This window comes from Euprymna scolopes, chromosome 38 (assembly GCF_053919585.1).
Source record: "Euprymna scolopes isolate OS-2025 chromosome 38, ASM5391958v1, whole genome shotgun sequence".
NCBI classification, from domain to species: Eukaryota; Metazoa; Mollusca; class Cephalopoda; order Sepiida; family Sepiolidae; genus Euprymna; species Euprymna scolopes.
Window position 1 is genome coordinate 56,209,979 of NC_136519.1, and position 17,690 is coordinate 56,227,668.

The 17,690-nt window shown below is 35.3% G+C and overlaps 1 protein-coding gene and 1 pseudogene across 2 annotated transcripts in view; both read right to left on the reverse strand.

Annotated features, from left to right (window-relative positions):
- The window catches only part of LOC145263159 (cyclic GMP-AMP synthase-like receptor 1), a 171,591-nt gene that overhangs the window by 70,096 nt on the left and 83,805 nt on the right, over nucleotides 1-17,690 (reverse strand). The gene's annotated exons all lie outside the window — the stretch shown is intronic.
- Nucleotides 9,707-9,840, reverse strand: LOC145263445 (U2 spliceosomal RNA; annotated as a pseudogene).

Below are 17,690 nucleotides of genomic sequence, written 5' to 3' on the forward strand. Positions count from 1 at the left end.
TGTATGTATGTATGTATGTATGTATGTTTGTTTGTAACGCTAAAACTTTTGACAGACACAACCAAAGTTGACAAATTAGGTATCATATTGCACCTTGATCACCCGCATGACAAATATCGAAATTTCACATCAAACGGACAATTAGAAGGGGGTGAACTGATCATCTATATATATAAAAGGCAAAAATCGGTGTGTATGTATGTATGTATGTATGTTTGTTTGTAACGCTAAAACTTTTGAAAGACGGAACCAGAGTTGACAAATTTGGTATCATATTGCACCTTGATCACCCGGATGACAAATATCGAAATTTCACGTCAAACGGACCAGTAGAAAGGGGTCAACTGATCGTTTTTCTCCTAGGGGGGCCCCCAAAAAAACCTGTCATTTTAACGTTATTCAATACGTGTCACGTGACGTGACGTCAGCTCAAACTTTTGACAGACACAACCAAAGTTGACAAATTATGTATCATATTGCACCTTGATCACCCGCATGACAAATATCAAAATTTCACGTCAAACGGACAATTACAAGGGGGTGAACTTATCATTTTTCTCCCAGGGGGGGCCCCAAAAATCCTGTCATTATAACGTTATTCATTAAGTGTCACGTGACGTGACGTCAGCTCAGTAAAATGTCGGCTGCAGCTGAGGTACGTTAAAACTGCCTTCGGAGGAGAAATTGATACTATAACACAGTTAAATATTAGTTTTCGACTCGAACCGTTATTAACAACGTAATTATCGCACTCCAAAAATAAAAAAAAACCCAAAATTACACGAAAATTGACGTAGGGAAAATGTTTTTATTTTTGCTCGAAGTTTTTTGCCGGCGAAGATGACTTTGCTCTTTGTAATTTACATGTAAACAAAGATTAGCCATTTTGTTTATACATTCTAACTCTGTTAACTTGAAGGGGGAGGGGGGGCATCAGTATCAGGCCGCTTATGTAAACGAAAATTAGGTCGCTTGCACATTTTCCACTTTCTCTCTCTCTCTCTCGCCGTCTTTCTCTCTCTCTCTCTCTCTTTCGCCGTCTTTCTCTCTCTCTCTCTCTCTCTCTCTCTCTCTCTCTCTCTCTCCGTCTTTCTCTCTCTCTCTCGCCGTCTTTCTCTCTCTCTCTCACTCTCTTCTATCTTTACACCTTTCCTAACTCTCTATCACCATATTTCTCTCTCTCTCTCTCACTCTCTTCTCTCTCTCTCTCTCTAGACCTCTTTCTCTTCTCTTTCTCACTCTCACCCTCTTTATCTACTCTCTCTCTCACCCTCTTTCCCTTCTCTTATCTTCTCTCTCTCTCTCGCCCTGTTTCTCTTCTCTCTAAAGACGGCGAGAGAGAGAGAGAGAGAGAAGGGAAAGAGGGTGAGAGAGAGAGTAGATAAAGAGGGTGAGAGAGAGAAAGAGAAGAGAAAAAGGTCTAGAGAGAGAGAGAGAGAGAAGAGAGTGAGAGAGAGAGGATCAACTCGACTCACCATATTTCTCTCTCTCTCTCTCACTCTCTTCTCTCTCTCTCTCTAGACCTTTTTCTCTTCTCTTTCTCTCTCTCACCCTCTTTATCTACTCTCTCTCTCACCCTCTTTCCCTTCTCTCTCTCTCTCTCTCTCTCTCTCGCCGTCTTTCTCTCTCTCTCTCGCCGTCTTTCTCTCTCTCTCTCGCCGTCTTTCTCTCTCTCTCTCACTCTCTTCTATCTCTACACCTTTCCTAACTCTCTCTATCACCATATTTCTCTCTCTCTGGAAGGGGGGGTGGCTATCAGTATGAGGCCGCTTAAATACACGAAAATTACTTTTATACGAGTTTGTTTTCTTATGAATGGAACCGCTTTTGTAGGGGGGAGGGGGGAGGAGGCAATGTGCACAGTCTCCCAAGCATTACCTACTATAAAAAAAGATGCACATTTACCCTCTTCTCTCACCCTCTTTCTCTCTCTCTCTCTTTCTCTTCTCTCTCTCACTCTCTTTCTCTATCACCCTCTTCTCTCTCTCTCTTTCTCTTCTCTCTCTCATCCTCTTTCTCTCTCTCTCACCCTCTTCTCTCTCTCTACCTTTTTCTCTTCTCTCTCGCGCCCTCTTCTCTCTCTCTCACCCGCTTCTCTCTCTCTACCTCTTTCTCTTCTCTCTCGCACCCTCTTCTCTCTCTCTCACCCGCTTCTCTCTCTCTACCTCTTTCTCTTATCTCTCTCTCTCTCTCAACCTCTTCTCTCTCTCTCTCTTACCCTCTTCTCTCTCTCACTCTCTGTGTACACCTTTTTCTCTTCTCTCTCTCTCTGACCCTCTTTCTCTCTCTCTCACCCTCTTTTTCTGCTCTCTCTCACCCTTCTCTCTCTCTCTCTCTACCTCTTTCTCTTCTCTATCACCCTCTTTCCCTGCTCTCTCTCACCTTCATCTCTCTCTCTCTACCTATTTCTCTTCTCTCTCTCTCTCCCTCTGCTCTCTCTCACCCTCTTCTTTCTCCCTCACCCTCTTCTCTCTCTCTCTCTCTCTACCTCTTTCTCTTATCTCTCTCTCTCTCACTACCCCTCTCTCTCTCTCTGTCTTACCCTCTTCTCTCTCTCTCTACCTCTTTCTCTTATCTCTCTCTCTCACTACCTCTCTCTCTCTCACCCTCTTCTCTCTCTCACCCTCTTTCTCTCTTACCCTCTTCTCTCTCTACCTCTTTCACTTCTCTCACCCTCTTTCTCTCTCACCCTCTTTCTCTGCTCTCTCTCACCCTCTTCTCTGCTCTCTCTCACCCTCTTCTCTCTCTACCTCTTTCTCTTCTCTCTCTCACCCTCTTCTCTCTCTCTCTTACCCTCTTTCTCTTCTCTTCTCTTTTCTCTCTCTCTCGCCGTCTTTCTTTTCTCTCTCTCTCACCCTCTTTCTCTTCTCTCTCTCTCTTTCACCCTCATTCTCAACTCACTCTTACCCTCTTCTCTCTCCCTGTCTACCTCTTTCTCTTCTCTCTCTCTCACCCCCTTTCTCTTCTCTCTCTCACACCGTCTTTCTCTTCTCTCTCTCTCTCCCCTCATTCTCTTCTGTCTCTCTCTCGCCCTCTTTATCTTCTCTCTCTCTCACCCCGTTTCTCTTCTCTCTATATTAGCACTTATCAAGGCCAATAGGCAACTCGAGGATGACAGTTCAAAAGGTCACAGTAGTCAAATTTGGGAAAGAGGATGGAACAACTTTAACGGGAGCATGAGTTATTCAGCGACACCAACCTATTTTGTAATATATATATATATATATATATATATATATATATTATCACTTATCAAGGCCTATAGGCCACTCGAGGATGAGAGTTTAAAAGTGCACAGTAGTCAAATTCGGCAAAGATGATGGAACCGCTTTAAGAGGAGGATGAATTATTCAGTGACTCCAACCTATTTTGTTACATATATGTATGTATATATTTTTTAAAAAATATATATTACTACTTATCAAGGCCCATAGGACACTCGAGGATTAGAGTTGAAAAGTGCACAGCAGTCAAACTGGGAAAGATGATGGAACCGCTTTAAGAGGAGGATGAATTATTCAGTGACTCCAACCTATTTTGTTACATATATGTATGTATATATTTTTTAAAAAATATATATTACTACTTATCAAGGCCCATAGGACACTCGAGGATTAGAGTTGAAAAGTGCACAGTAGTCAAATCTGGGAAAGAGGATGGAACCGCTTTAACGGGAGGATGAGATATTCAGCGACTCCAACCTATTTTGGTATATATATATTTATATCTATATTTATTTTTAAATATATATTACCACTTATCAAGGCCCATAGGCCACACGAGGATGAGAGTTTAAAAGTGCACAGTAGTCAAATTCGGCAAAGATGATGGAACCGCTTTAAGAGGAGGATGAATTATTCAGTGACTCCAACCTATTTTGTTATATATATGTATGTATATATTTTGTAAAAAATATATATTACTACTTATCAAGGCCCATAGGACACTCGAGGATTAGAGTTGAAAAGTGCACAGTAGTCAAATTCGGGAAAGAGGATGGAACCGCTTTCACGGGAGGATGAGTTATTCAGCGACTCCAACCTATTTTTTTATATATATATTTACATCTATATTTATTAAAAAATATATATTACCACTTACCAAGGACAATAGGCCACTCGAGGATGAGAGTTGAATAGTGCACTGTATAAAAAATACGGTAAAGAGGATGGAACCGCTTTAACGAGAGGATGAGTTATTCAGCGACTCCAACCTATTTTGTTATATATATATATATATATATACTTTTATTAAAAAATATATATTACCACTTATCAAGGACAATAGGCCACTCGAGGATGAGAGTTGAAAAGTGCATAGTAGTAAAATTCGGGAAAGAGGATGGAACCGCTTTAACGGGAGGATGAGTTATTCAGCGACTCCAACCTATTTTTATATATATATATATATATATCTATATTTATAACAAAAATATATTACCACTTATCAAGGCCCAGAGGCCACACGAGGATGAGAGTTTAAAAGTGCACAGTAGTCAAATTTGGGAAAGAGGATTTAATCGCTTTAATAGGAGGATGAATTATTCAGCGACTCACACCTGTTTTGGTATATATATATATATATTTATAAAAAAATATGTATTACCACTTATCAAGGCCCATAGGCCACTCGAGGATGAGAGTTAAAAAGTCCACAGTAGTCAAATTTGGGAAAGAGGATGGAACCGCTTTAACAGGAGGATGAGTTATTCAGCAACTCCAACCTATTTTGTTATATATATATATATATATATATATATAGATATATATAGATATATTTTTCATAAAATATGTATTACCACTTATCAAGGCCCATAGTCCACTCGAGGACGAGAGTTGAAAAGTGCACAGTAGTCAAATTGGGGAAAGAGGATGGAACCGCTTTAACGGGAGGATGAGTTATTCAGCGACTCCAACCTATTTTGTTATTTTGTAAAAAATATATATGACCACTTATCAAGGCCCAGAGGCCACTCGAGGATAAGAGTTGAAAAGTGCACAGTAGTCAAATTCGGGAAATTTGTTATATATCTATTTTTTTGTTACTTAGGCATTTCCACTTATCAAGGCCCAGATACATCTCGAGGATAAGAGTTAAATGTGCACAGTAGTCAATTGGACAATAAGGCCCAGAGGCCACCCGAGGATAAGGGTTGAAAATGGCAGTAGTTAATTGGACAACATAGTAATACTTAGTAATGGAAAGTCGGGAAATTTGTTATATATATATTTATATTTTGTTTATATAGGCATTACCACTTATCAAGGCCCAGAGGCCACTAGAGGATAAGTGTTGAAAAGTGCAGTAGTCAATTGGACAAAATATAGTAATTGTTAGTAATGGAAATTCAGTAAATTTGTTATATATATATTAATATTTTGTTAAATACGCATTACCACTTATCAAAGCCCACAGGCCACTCGAGGATAAGGATTGAAAAGTGCACCGTAGTAGTCGGTTGTAATGGAAATGCGGGATATTTGTAATATACCTATTTTTTGTTACTTAGGCACAACCACTTATTAAGGCCCAGAGGCCACTCGAGGATAAGCGTTTAAAAGTGCAGTAGTCAATTGGACAATATAGTAATCGTTAGTAATGGAAATTCAGTAAATTTGTTATATATATGTATATTTTGTTACATACGCATTACCATTTATCAAGGCCCAGAGGCCACTCGAGGATAAGGATTGAAAAGTGCACAGTAGTCAATTGGACAATATAGTAATCGTTAGTAATGGAAATTCAGTAAATTTGTTATATACCTATTTTTTGTTACTTAGTCATTTCCACTTATCAAGGCCCAGAGGCCACTCGAGCATAAGAGTTAAAAAGTCCACAGTAGTCAATTGGACAATAAGGCCCAGAGGCCACCCGAGGATAAGGGTTAAAAAGTGCAGTAGTCAATTGGTCAATATAGTAATCGTTAGTAATTACTACTTCTCAAGGCCCAGAGGCCACTCGAGGATAAGGGTTGAAAAGCGCAGTAGTCAATTGGACAATACAGTAATCGTTAGTAATGGAAATTCAGTAAATTTGTTATATATATATATATTTATATTTTGCTAAATACGCATTACTACTTATCAAGGCCCAGACGCCACTCGAGGATAAGGGTTGAAAATATTCAACAAATTTTTTATCTACAGATTAGAAAATTTGTATATAGGGTATCCAGACATATGGAATATATCTAGCATAATCTATCTATTATATCTATAAAAGTCAGAATGTTTGTGTGTGTGGGTGTGTGTGAGGTAGAGAGAGAGAGAGAGAGAACAATTCTTAACCTATATATTCAACAAATTTTTTATCTACAGATTTTAAATTTGTTATAAAGGGTATTCATACATATGGAAATATATCTAGCATAATCTATCTATTATATCTACAAAAGTGAAAATGTGTGTGTCTGTGAGAGAGAGAGCAATTCTCAACCTATATACTCAACAAATTTTTTATCTACAGATTAGATAATTTGTATATAGGGTATTCAGACATATGGAAATATATCTAGCATAATCTATCTATTATATCTATAAAAGTGAGAATGTTTGCGTGTGTGTGTGTGTGAGGTAGCAAGAGAGAGAGAGACAGAGCGAGAGAACAATTCTCAACCTATATATTCAACAAATTTTTTATCTACAGATTTGAAAATTGGTATATAAGGTATTCAGACATATGGAAATATATCTAGCATAATCTATCTATTATGTCTATAAAAGTGAGAATATGTCTGTGTGTGAGAGAGAGAGAGAGAGTAAGAACAATTCTCACCCTTTATATTCAACAAATTTTTATCTACAGATTAGAAAATTTTTATATAGTGTATTCAGACATATGGAAATATATCTAGCATAATCTATCTATTATATCTATAAAAGTGAGCATGTGTGAGAGGAGAGAGAGAGAGAGAGAACAATTCTCAACCTATATACTCAACAAATTTTTTATCTACAGATTTGAAAATTTGTATATAGATTATTCAGACATATGGAAATATATCTAGCATAATTTATCTATTATATCTATAAAAGTGAGAATGTGTGGGTGTGTGAGAGAGAGAATGAGAGATAACAATTCTCAGCTTATATATGCAACAAATTGTTTATCTACAGATCCGAAATATCACATTTGTATAGAAGTAGAAATCTGGATACCTATTCTGATACCTAATAAAAGAAAGGACACTCTTTGGGGCGGATTTTGATGATAACAAGTCACTACTAAGAAATTATAATAAACATTGAAATAATTTAAGAATTTTATCAAAATAAAATTGCATGGTAATCACCCAATTTCTGCCACAAAATTTTGATTGGCAAAACTCATAAACAGAAAATATATATTTTCTAATTTCATCTTTTTTTTTTACATAATCTGATTTGATGTTTTCCTTAATATTCAAATCACTATATTTTGCTGCTTAATATCAAATACAGCAAATGAGTTATTTTTTATGCATCAAACAATTACATTTTCTCATTCATCCAAACTAATCACTGAACATCAATTTCATATTTTCTTCACTAAAATATTACTGTGCTTGATGTCATCAAGTGGAGCGGATCATTTTTTTTTTTCATTTGTTCACACATTTTTCCAATTTATATATATTTTGTCTAAGATTCTTAGCCTATGTCATTGCATACCAAGCTGTTTATTAAAAGTTACGGTTCACTGTAAACACATACGTTATACCAAAATAAAAACGCTTCAGATAATGTCTTGATATTCAATTCAGTTTCTCACATGACATCTTATGAAGTTAGTAGAAATGTTACAGACTTTTGAATCTCGAACACTTTCAATACTGTGCACTGATATTTTCTTTTTTGGAATATAAGCACATTCATGATTTTTTTTTACAAACGTCAACAAATTTCACAATGTGTAGCAATGTACTGAAACAATTATAAAAATATTTGTTTTTATTTTGGATGATGCAAGGCATCCGAAGAGAGATTTTTCTAACAAAATGAAAGTATAATTTTTAGCAATAGGTATCTAGGAAAAGGCCACTACATACGTTATAAATTCCAAATTTCCACAACCTGGCAAATACTGGGACACGCTAGCAAATTTAGATTTGCAATTACAGAATATGATTCTAATTTTTTCCTTTGCTCTTTATTCTAACACTACACTAAGTTTACTGTTTTATTTCGCTGCAGTTGATATTGTGTAGAACAATAAGAAAATCATAGTGAACAATGCATTCAACAAAATTCAACAAAATTTCACACACATTTCTAGATACCTATATCTAATAAGTTCAAAAGAAAGGACACACTTAGGGAGGTATTTTGGTGGTCAAGTCACTAAATAGAGATTAGCTGGTTTCCCGGCATAGCCCAGGATGTAATAAACATTGACTGAAATACATGTTCTAGCTGGTTTCTAGGCGTTGCCAGGGATGTAATATAGACACATTATGTTGTATATTACCTGTTCTCTTCTCCCTAAGGTAAAACAATTTCATATACATGCTGTAAATTACCTATGCTAGGGATAAAACATGAACAATACCAGTCCTAGGGTAGATAAAACAAATAATACATAGAGATGAAAGATTCCTCTCCCCTAAGAATCAAACATATGTTCAATATCTGCTTTTGTTTTTTCATTGTTTATACGGTCCCGAGCAACGCCGGGTAGCTCTGCTAGTCTATATATATAAAAGGCAAAAATCGGTGTGTATGTATGTATGTATGTATGTTTGTTTGTAACGCTAAAACTTTTGAAAGACGGAACCAGAGTTGACAAATTTGGTATCATATTGCACCTTGATTACCCGGATGACAAATATCGAAATTTCACGTCAAACGGACCAGTAGAAAGGGGTCAACTGATCGTTTTTCTCCTAGGGGGGCCCCCCAAAAAACCTGTCATTTTAACGTTATTCAATACGTGTCACGTGACGTGACGTCAGCTCAAACTTTTGACAGACACAACCAAAGTTGACAAATTATGTATCATATTGAACCTTGATCACCCGCATGACAAATATCGAAATTCCACACCAAACGGACCATTAAAAGGGGGTGAACTGATCATTTCTCTCCTAGGGGGGCCCCCCAAAAAACCTGTCATTTTAATGTTATTTTAATGTTAATATTACATAATCCAAAAACGCTTAGTCATGTCACGTGACGTGACGTCAACATCCAGTAATGGCGAACAAATGTAAACAAACACTTTGTTTTACCGATACTTTTGTAATTTCTCTTCTGCTTTGTTCTAGAGATTATTAAACTCCATGACAATGTCTCCAACGTATTTAACTGGTTAAAAATAGTATTTATACAAGAGTTTAAACGAAAAATATCAGGAAAAAATGTACAGGAATAAAAAAAAATTCAGCTTTCAAAATATTCGTCGATAAAAAAACCGATCTTTATATTTACGCTAGCCATTTTGTATATTACCACGTGACCTGCTATCTCTTAAACTGGAGGGGGGGGGATCCACTTGAATCCAACAAAACCAGTAATTTTTTTTTTCTATTATATATACATCATTTTCTATAAAATTAAGTGTAGACTTTATAATTAAAACAAAAAATGTTATTCATACTAAAAAAAAAAACGCTTAGTCATGTCACGTGACGTGACGTCAACATCCACTAATGGCGAACAATTGTACCTATTTACTATGCCTCCCCACGGGACAGAGTTAGACACCAGGGTCGTTTTTTAACGTGGAGAAAAGGTACAAAAATAAAAATTGTCTCAGTCGTGGAGGATTTCTCCTCCACCGAAAGAGAACAAGAAATAGAAGTGCAGCATCTGAAGAACAGATACTACACTTTGATCTTGACCAAAAGGCCAAGAATGCGAACAATTGTAAATAACAACTTTTTTCACAAAACCAACACCGTCTTTCTTTTTTTTTCTCTCTCTTTCTCTCTCTCACCCACTTACTCTTCCCTCTCTCTCACCCTCTTTCTCTTGACGTCACACCACTGTTAAACTGTGGGGGGGGGGACACATTCCCAGGCATTATCTCCTATAGATGCACATTTTATTAGAAATTCAGCTTTCAAAATATTAGACGATAATAAAAATATAAAACCAACACCCTCTTTCTCTTTTCTCTCTCTCTCACCAACTTACTCTTCTCTCTCTCTCACCCTCTTTCTCTTGACCTCCTACTACTGTTAAACTGTGTGTGTGTGGGGGGGGGGAAGAGGCAGCTTGAAAACCAACAAAAACAGTGCACAGTTTCCCAAGCATTTGGGGTGGGAAGGGGGGGAAGAAGCCGAGCGCACAGTTTCGTGTGAGAGAGAGAGAACAATTCTCAACCTATATACTCAACAAATTTTTTATCTACAGATTTGAAAGTTTGTATATAGGGTATTCAGACATATGGAAATATATCTAGCATAATCTATCTATTATATCTATAAAAGTGAAAATGTGTGTGTGTGTGAGGTAGCCAGAGAGAGAGAGAGAGAGAGAGAGAGAGAGAGAGAGAGAGAGAGAGAGAACAATTCTCAACCTATATATTCAATACATTTTTTATCTACAGATTTGAAAATTTGTATATAGGGTATTCAGACATATGGAAATATATCTAGCATAATCTATCTATTATATCTATAAAAGTGAAAATGTGTGTGTGTGTGTGTGTGTGTGTGTGTGTGTGTGTGTGTGTGTGTGTGTGTGTGTGCGTAAGAGAGAGAGAGAACAATTCTCAACCTATATACTCAACGTATTTTTATCTACGGATTTTAAACTTTGTATATAGGGTATTCAGACATATAGAAATATATCTAGCATAATCTATACATTATATCTATAAAAGTGAGAATGTGAGTGTGTGAGAGAGAGAGAACAATTCTCAACCTATATATTCAACAAATTTTTTACCTACAGATTTGAAAATTTGTATATTGGGTATTCAGACATATGGAAATATATCTAGCATAATCGATCTATTATATCTATAAAAGTCAGAATGTTTGCGTGTGGTTGTGTGTGTAAGGTTGCGAGAGAGAGAGAGAGAGAGAACAATTCTCAACCTATCTATTCAATAAATTTGTTATCTACAGATTTGACCATTTGTATATAGGGTATTCAGACATATGGAAATATATCCAGCATAATCTATCTATTATATCCATAAAAGTGAGAATGTGTGCGTGAGAGAGAGAGAGAGAGAGAGAGAGAGTAAGTACAATTCTCACCCTATATATTCAACAAATTTTTTATCTACCGATTAGAAAATTTGTATATAGGGTATTCAGACATGGAAATATATCTAGCATAATCTATCTATTATATCTATAAAAGTGAGAATGTGTGTAAGAGAGAGAGAGAAGAGAGAGAGAGAGAACAATTCTCAACCTATATATTCAACTAATTTTTATGTACAGATCTGAAAATTTGTATACAGGGTATTCAGACATATGGAAATATATCTAGCATAATCTATTATATCTATAAAAGGTAGAATGTGTGTGTGTGTGTGAGTGAGTGAGTGAGTGAGTGAGAGAGAGAGAGAGAGAGAGAACAATTCTCAACCTATATACTCAACAAATTTTGTATCTACAGATTTGATAATTTGTATATAGGGTATTCAGACATAAGGAAATATATCTAGCATAATCTATCTATTATATCTATAAAAGTGAGAATGTGTGTGAAAGAGAGAGAGAGAGAACAATTCTCAACCTATATATTCAACAAATTCTATCTTTACAGATTTGAAAATTTGTATATAGGGTATTCAGACATTTGGAAATATATCTAGCATAATCTATTATATCTATAAAAGTGAGAATGTGTGTGTGAGAGAGAGAGAAAGAACAATTCTCAACCTATATACTCAACAAATTTTTTATCTACAGATTTAAAAATTTGTATATAGGGTATTCAGACATATAGAAATATATCTAGCATAACCTATCTATTATATCTATAAAATGACCATGTGTGTGTGTGTGAGAGAGAGAGAGAGAGTCAGAGAGAGAGAGAGAACAATTTTCAGCTTGTGTGTGTGTGAGAAAGAGAGAGAGAGAAAGAGAGGAAGGAAAATTCTCACCCTATATATTCAACAAATTTTTTATCTACATATTAGAAAATTTGGATATAGGGTATTCAGACGTATGGAAATATATCTAGCATAATCTATCTATTATATCTATAAAAGTGAGAATGTGTGTGTGAGAGAGGTGAGAAAGAGAGAGAGAGAGAACAATTCTCAACCTATATATTCAACTAATTTTTTATCTACAGATTTGAAAATGTGTATATTGGGTATTCAGACATATGTAAATATATCTGGCATAATCTATGTATTATATCTATAAAAGTGTGAATGTGAGTGATGGAAAGAGCAAAAAATTCTCAACCTATATAACCTATAAAAGTGAGAATATGTGTGAGAGAGAGAGAGAGAGAGAACAATTCTCAACCTATATATTCCACACATTTTTGGGCACAGATTTGGAAATTTGTATATAGGGTAGGCAGACATATAGAAATATATCTAGCATAATCTATCTATTATATCTATAAAAGTGAGAACTTGTGTGTGTGTGTGTGTGTGAGAGAGAGAGAGAACAATTCTTAACCTACATACTCAACAAATTTTTTACCTACAGTTTAGAAAATTTGTATATAGGGTATTCAGACATATGGAAATATATCTAGCATAATCTATCTATTATAACTACAAAAGTTAGAATGTGTGTGTGAGAGAGAGAGAGAACAATTCTAAACCTATTTATTCAACAAATTTTTTATCTACAGATTTGAAACTTTGTATATAGGGTATTCAGACATATGGAAATATATCTAGCATAATCTATCTATTTTATCTATAAAAGTGAGAATGCGTGTGTGTGAGATAGCGAGAGAGAGAGAGAGAAAAAGAGAGAGATAAAAATTCTCAACCTATACATTCAACAAATTTTTTATCCACAGATTTGAACATTTGTATATAGGGTGTTCAGACATATAGAAATATATCTAGCATAATCTATCTATTATATGTATAAAAGTGAGAATGTGTGTGTGTGTGAGAGAGAGGACAATTGTCAACCTATGTATACAACAAATTTTTTATCTACAGATTTCAAAATTTGTATATTGGGCATTCAGACATATTTTAATATATCTGGCATAATCTGTCTATTATATCTATAAAAGTGAGAATGTGTGTGATAGAGAGAGAGAGAACAATTCTCAACCTATATACTCAACAAATTTTTTATCTACAGATTTGAAAATTTGTATATAGGGTATTCAGACATATGGAAATATATCTAGCATAATCTATTATATCTATAAAAGTGAGAATGTGTGTGTGTGTGTGAGAGAGAGAGAGAGAGAGAGAGAGAACAATTCTCAACCCATATACTCAACAAATTCTTTATCTACAGATTTTAAAATGTGTATATAGAGTATTCATACAAATAGAAATATATCTAGGATAATCTTTCTATTATATCTATAAAAGTGAGAATGTGTGTGTGTGTGAGCGAGAGAGAGAGAGAGAGAGAGAGAGAGAACAGTTCTCAACCGATACATTCAACAAATTTTTATATATAGGGTATTCAGAAATATCGAAATATATCTAGCATAATCTATTATATCTTTAAAAGTTAGAATGTGTGTGTGTGAGAGATAGAGAGAACAATTCTCAACCTATGCACTCTACAAATTTTTTATCTACAAATTAGAAAATTTGTATATAGGGTATTCACACATATGGAAATATATCTAGCATAATCTATCTATTATATCTATAAAAGTTAGAATGTGTGTGTGAGGTAGCCAGAGAGAGAGAGAGAGAGAGAGTAAGAACAATTTTCAACCTATATATTCAACAAATATTTGATCTACAGATTAGAAAATTTGTATATAGGGTATTCAGACATATGGAAATATATCTAGCATAATCTATCTATTATATCTCTAAAATTGAGAATGTGTGTGTGAGAGAGAGAGAACAATTTTTAACCTATATACTCAACAAATTTTTTTATCTACAGATTTGAAAATTTGTATATAGGGTAATCAGACATATGGAAATATATCTAGAGTAATCTATCTATTATATCTATAAAAGTGAGAATGCGTGTGTGTGTGAGAGAGAGCGACACAGAACAATTCTCAACCTATATATTCAACAAATTTTTTATGTACAGATCTGAAATATCACATTTGTATAGAAGTAGAAATCTTGATACCTACTCTGATACCTAATAAAAGAAAGGACACTCTTTAGGGCGGATTTTGATTATAACAAGTCACTAATTAGAAATTATAATAAACATTCTAATAATTTAAGAATTTTACCAAAATAAAATTGCATGGTAATCACCCAATTTCTGCCACAAAATTTTGATTGGCAGAACTCATAAACATAAAATATATATTTTCTAATTTCATCTTTTTTTTTTCTTTTTACATAATCTGGTTTGATGTTTTCCCAAATATTCAAATCACTATATTTTGCTGCTTAATATCAAATACAGCAACTGAGTTATTTTTATGCATCAAACAATTACATTTTCTCATTCATCCAAACTAATCACTGAACATCAATTTCATATTTTCTTCACTAAAATATTACTGTGCTTGATGTCATCAAGTGGAGCGGATCATTTTTTTTTCATTTGTTCACACATTTTTCCAATTTATATATATTTTGTTAAAGATTCTTAGCCTATGTCATTGCATACCAATCTGTTTATTAAAAGTTAAGGTTCACTGTAAACACATATGTTACACCAAAATAAAAACGCTTCAGATAATGTCTTGATATTCAATTCAGTTTCTCACATGACATCTTATGAAGTTAGTAGAGATGTTACAGACTTTTGAATCTCAAACACTTTCAATACTGTGCACTGATATTTTCTTTTTTGCAATATAAGCACATTCATGATTTTTTTTTCAAACGTTAAAAACTTTCACATTGTGTAGCAATATACTGAAACAATTATAAAAATATTTGTTTTTATTTTGAATGATGCAGGGCATCTGAAGAGAGATTTTTCTAACAAAATGAAAGTATAATTTTTAGCAATAGGTATCTAGGAAAAGGCCACTACATATGTTATAAGTTCCAAATTTCCACAACCTGGCAAATACTGGTACATGCTAGCAAATTTAGATTTGCAATTACAAAATATGATTCTAATTTTTTCCTTTGCTCTTTATTCTAACACTACACTAAGTTTACTGTGTTATTTCGCTACAGTTGATATTGTGTAGAACAATAAGAAAATCATAGTGAACAATGCATTCAACAAAATTTCACACACATTTCTAGATACCTATATCTAATAAGTTCAAAAGAAAGGACACACTTAGGGAGGTATTTTGGTGGTCAAGTCACTAAAAAGAGATTAGCTGGTTTCCCGGCATAGCCCAGGATATAATAAAGATTGACTGAAATACATGTTCTAGATGGTTTCTAGGCGTTGCCAGGGATGTAATATAGACACATTATGTTGTATATTACCTGTTCTCTTCGCCCTAAGGTAAAACAATTTCATATACATGCTGTAAATTACCTATGCTAGGGATAAAACATGAACAATATCAGTCCTAGGGTAGATAAAACAAATAATACATAGAGATGAAAGATTCCTCTCCCCTAAGAATCAAACATATGTTCAATATCTGCTTTTGTTTTTTCATTGTTTATACGGTCCCGAGCAACGCCGGGTAGCCCTGCTAGTAATATATAAAAGGCAAAAATCGGTGTGTATGTATGTATGTATGTATGTATGTTTGTTTGTAACGCTAAAACTTTTGACAGACACAACCAAAGTTGACAAATTAGGTATCATATTGCACCTTGATCACCCGCATGACAAATATCGAAATTTCACGTCAAACGGACAATTAGAAGGGGGTGAACTGATCATTTTTCTCCCAGGGGGGGCCCCCAAAAAAACTATCATTTTAACGTTATTCAATACGTGTCACGTGACGTGACGTCAGCTCAAACTTTTGACAGACACAACCAAAGTTGACAAATTATGTATCATATTGAACCTTGATCACCCGAATGACAGATACCGAAATTTCACGTCAAACGGACCATTAAAAGGGGGTGAACTGATCATTTCTCTCCTAGGGGGGCCCCCAAAAAACCTTACATTTTACCGTTATTCATTACGTGTCACGTGACGTGACGTCAGCTCAGTAAAATGTCGGCTCCGCTGAGAAGGATTAAGCTCCCTTCGAGGAGTTATTGATACTATGACACAGTTAAATATTACTTATCGAGTCGAACCGTTATTACCAACGGTTTTATCGCACTTCAAAAACAAGAATCCCAAAATTACACGAAAATTGACGTAGGGAAAATGTTTTTATTTTTGCTTGAAGTTTTTTGCCGGCGAAGATGACTTTGCTCTTTGTAAAACATGTAAATAAGATTAAGCCATTTTGTTTATACATTCTAACTCTGTTAACTTGAAGGGGGAGGGGTTGGTATCAGTATCAGGCCGCTTATGTAAACGAAAATTAGGTCGCGTGCACATGTATCACCATATTACTCTCTCTCTCAATCTCTTCTCTCTCTCTCTCTCTCTCTCTCTAGACCTCTTTCTCTTCTCTTTCTCTCTCTCTCTCACCCTCTTTATCTACTCTCTCTCTCTCTCACCCTCTTTCCCTTCTATCTATATTAGCACTTATCAAGGCCAATAGGCAACTTGAGATTGAGAGTTCAAACGTGCACAGTAGTGAAATTTGGGAAAGAGGATGGAACAACTTTCTCTTCTGCCTCTCTCTCACACTATTTATCTTCTCTCTCTCTCTCGCTCTCTCTCTCACCCTGTTTCTCTTCTCTCTATATTAGCACTTATCAAGGCCAATAGGCAAATCGAGGATAGACTCGACAATGAGAGTTCAAACGTGCACAGTATTACAATTTGGAAAGGAGGATGGAACAACTTTCTCTTCTGCCTCTCTCTAACACTCTTTATCTTCTCTCTCTCTCTCACCCTGTTTCTCTTCTCTCTATATTAGCACTTATCAAGGCAAATAGGCAACTCGAGGATCAACTCGACTCACCATATTTCTCTCTCTCTCTCACTCTCTTCTCTCTCTCTCTCTCTCTCTAGACCTCTTTCTCTTCTCTTTCTCTCTCTCACCCTCTTTATCTACTCTCTCTCTCACCCTCTTTCCCTTCTATCTATATTAGCACTTATCAAGGCCAATAGGCAACTTGAGATTGAGAGTTCAAACGTGCACAGTAGTGAAATTTGGGAAAGACGATGGAACAACTTTCTCTTCTGCCTCTTTCTCACACTATTTATCTTCTCTCTCTCTCTACCTCTCTCTCTCTCACCCTGTTTCTCTTCTCTCTATATTAGCACTTATCAAGGCCAATAGGCAAATCGAGGATAGACTCGACGATGAGAGTTCAAACGTGCACAGTATTACAATTTGGAAAAGAGGATGGAACAACTTTCTCTTCTGCCTCTCTCTAACACTCTTTATCTTCTCTCTCTCTCACCCTGTTTCTCTTCTCTCTATATTAGCACTTATCAAGGCAAATAGGCAACTCGAGGATCAACTCGACTCACCCTATTTCTCTCCCTCTCTCCCTCTCTTCTCTCTCTCTCTCTCTAGACCTCTTTCTCTTCTCTTTCTCTCTCTCACCCTCTTTATCTACTCTCTCTCTCACCCTCTTTCCCTTCTATCTATATTAGCACTTATCAA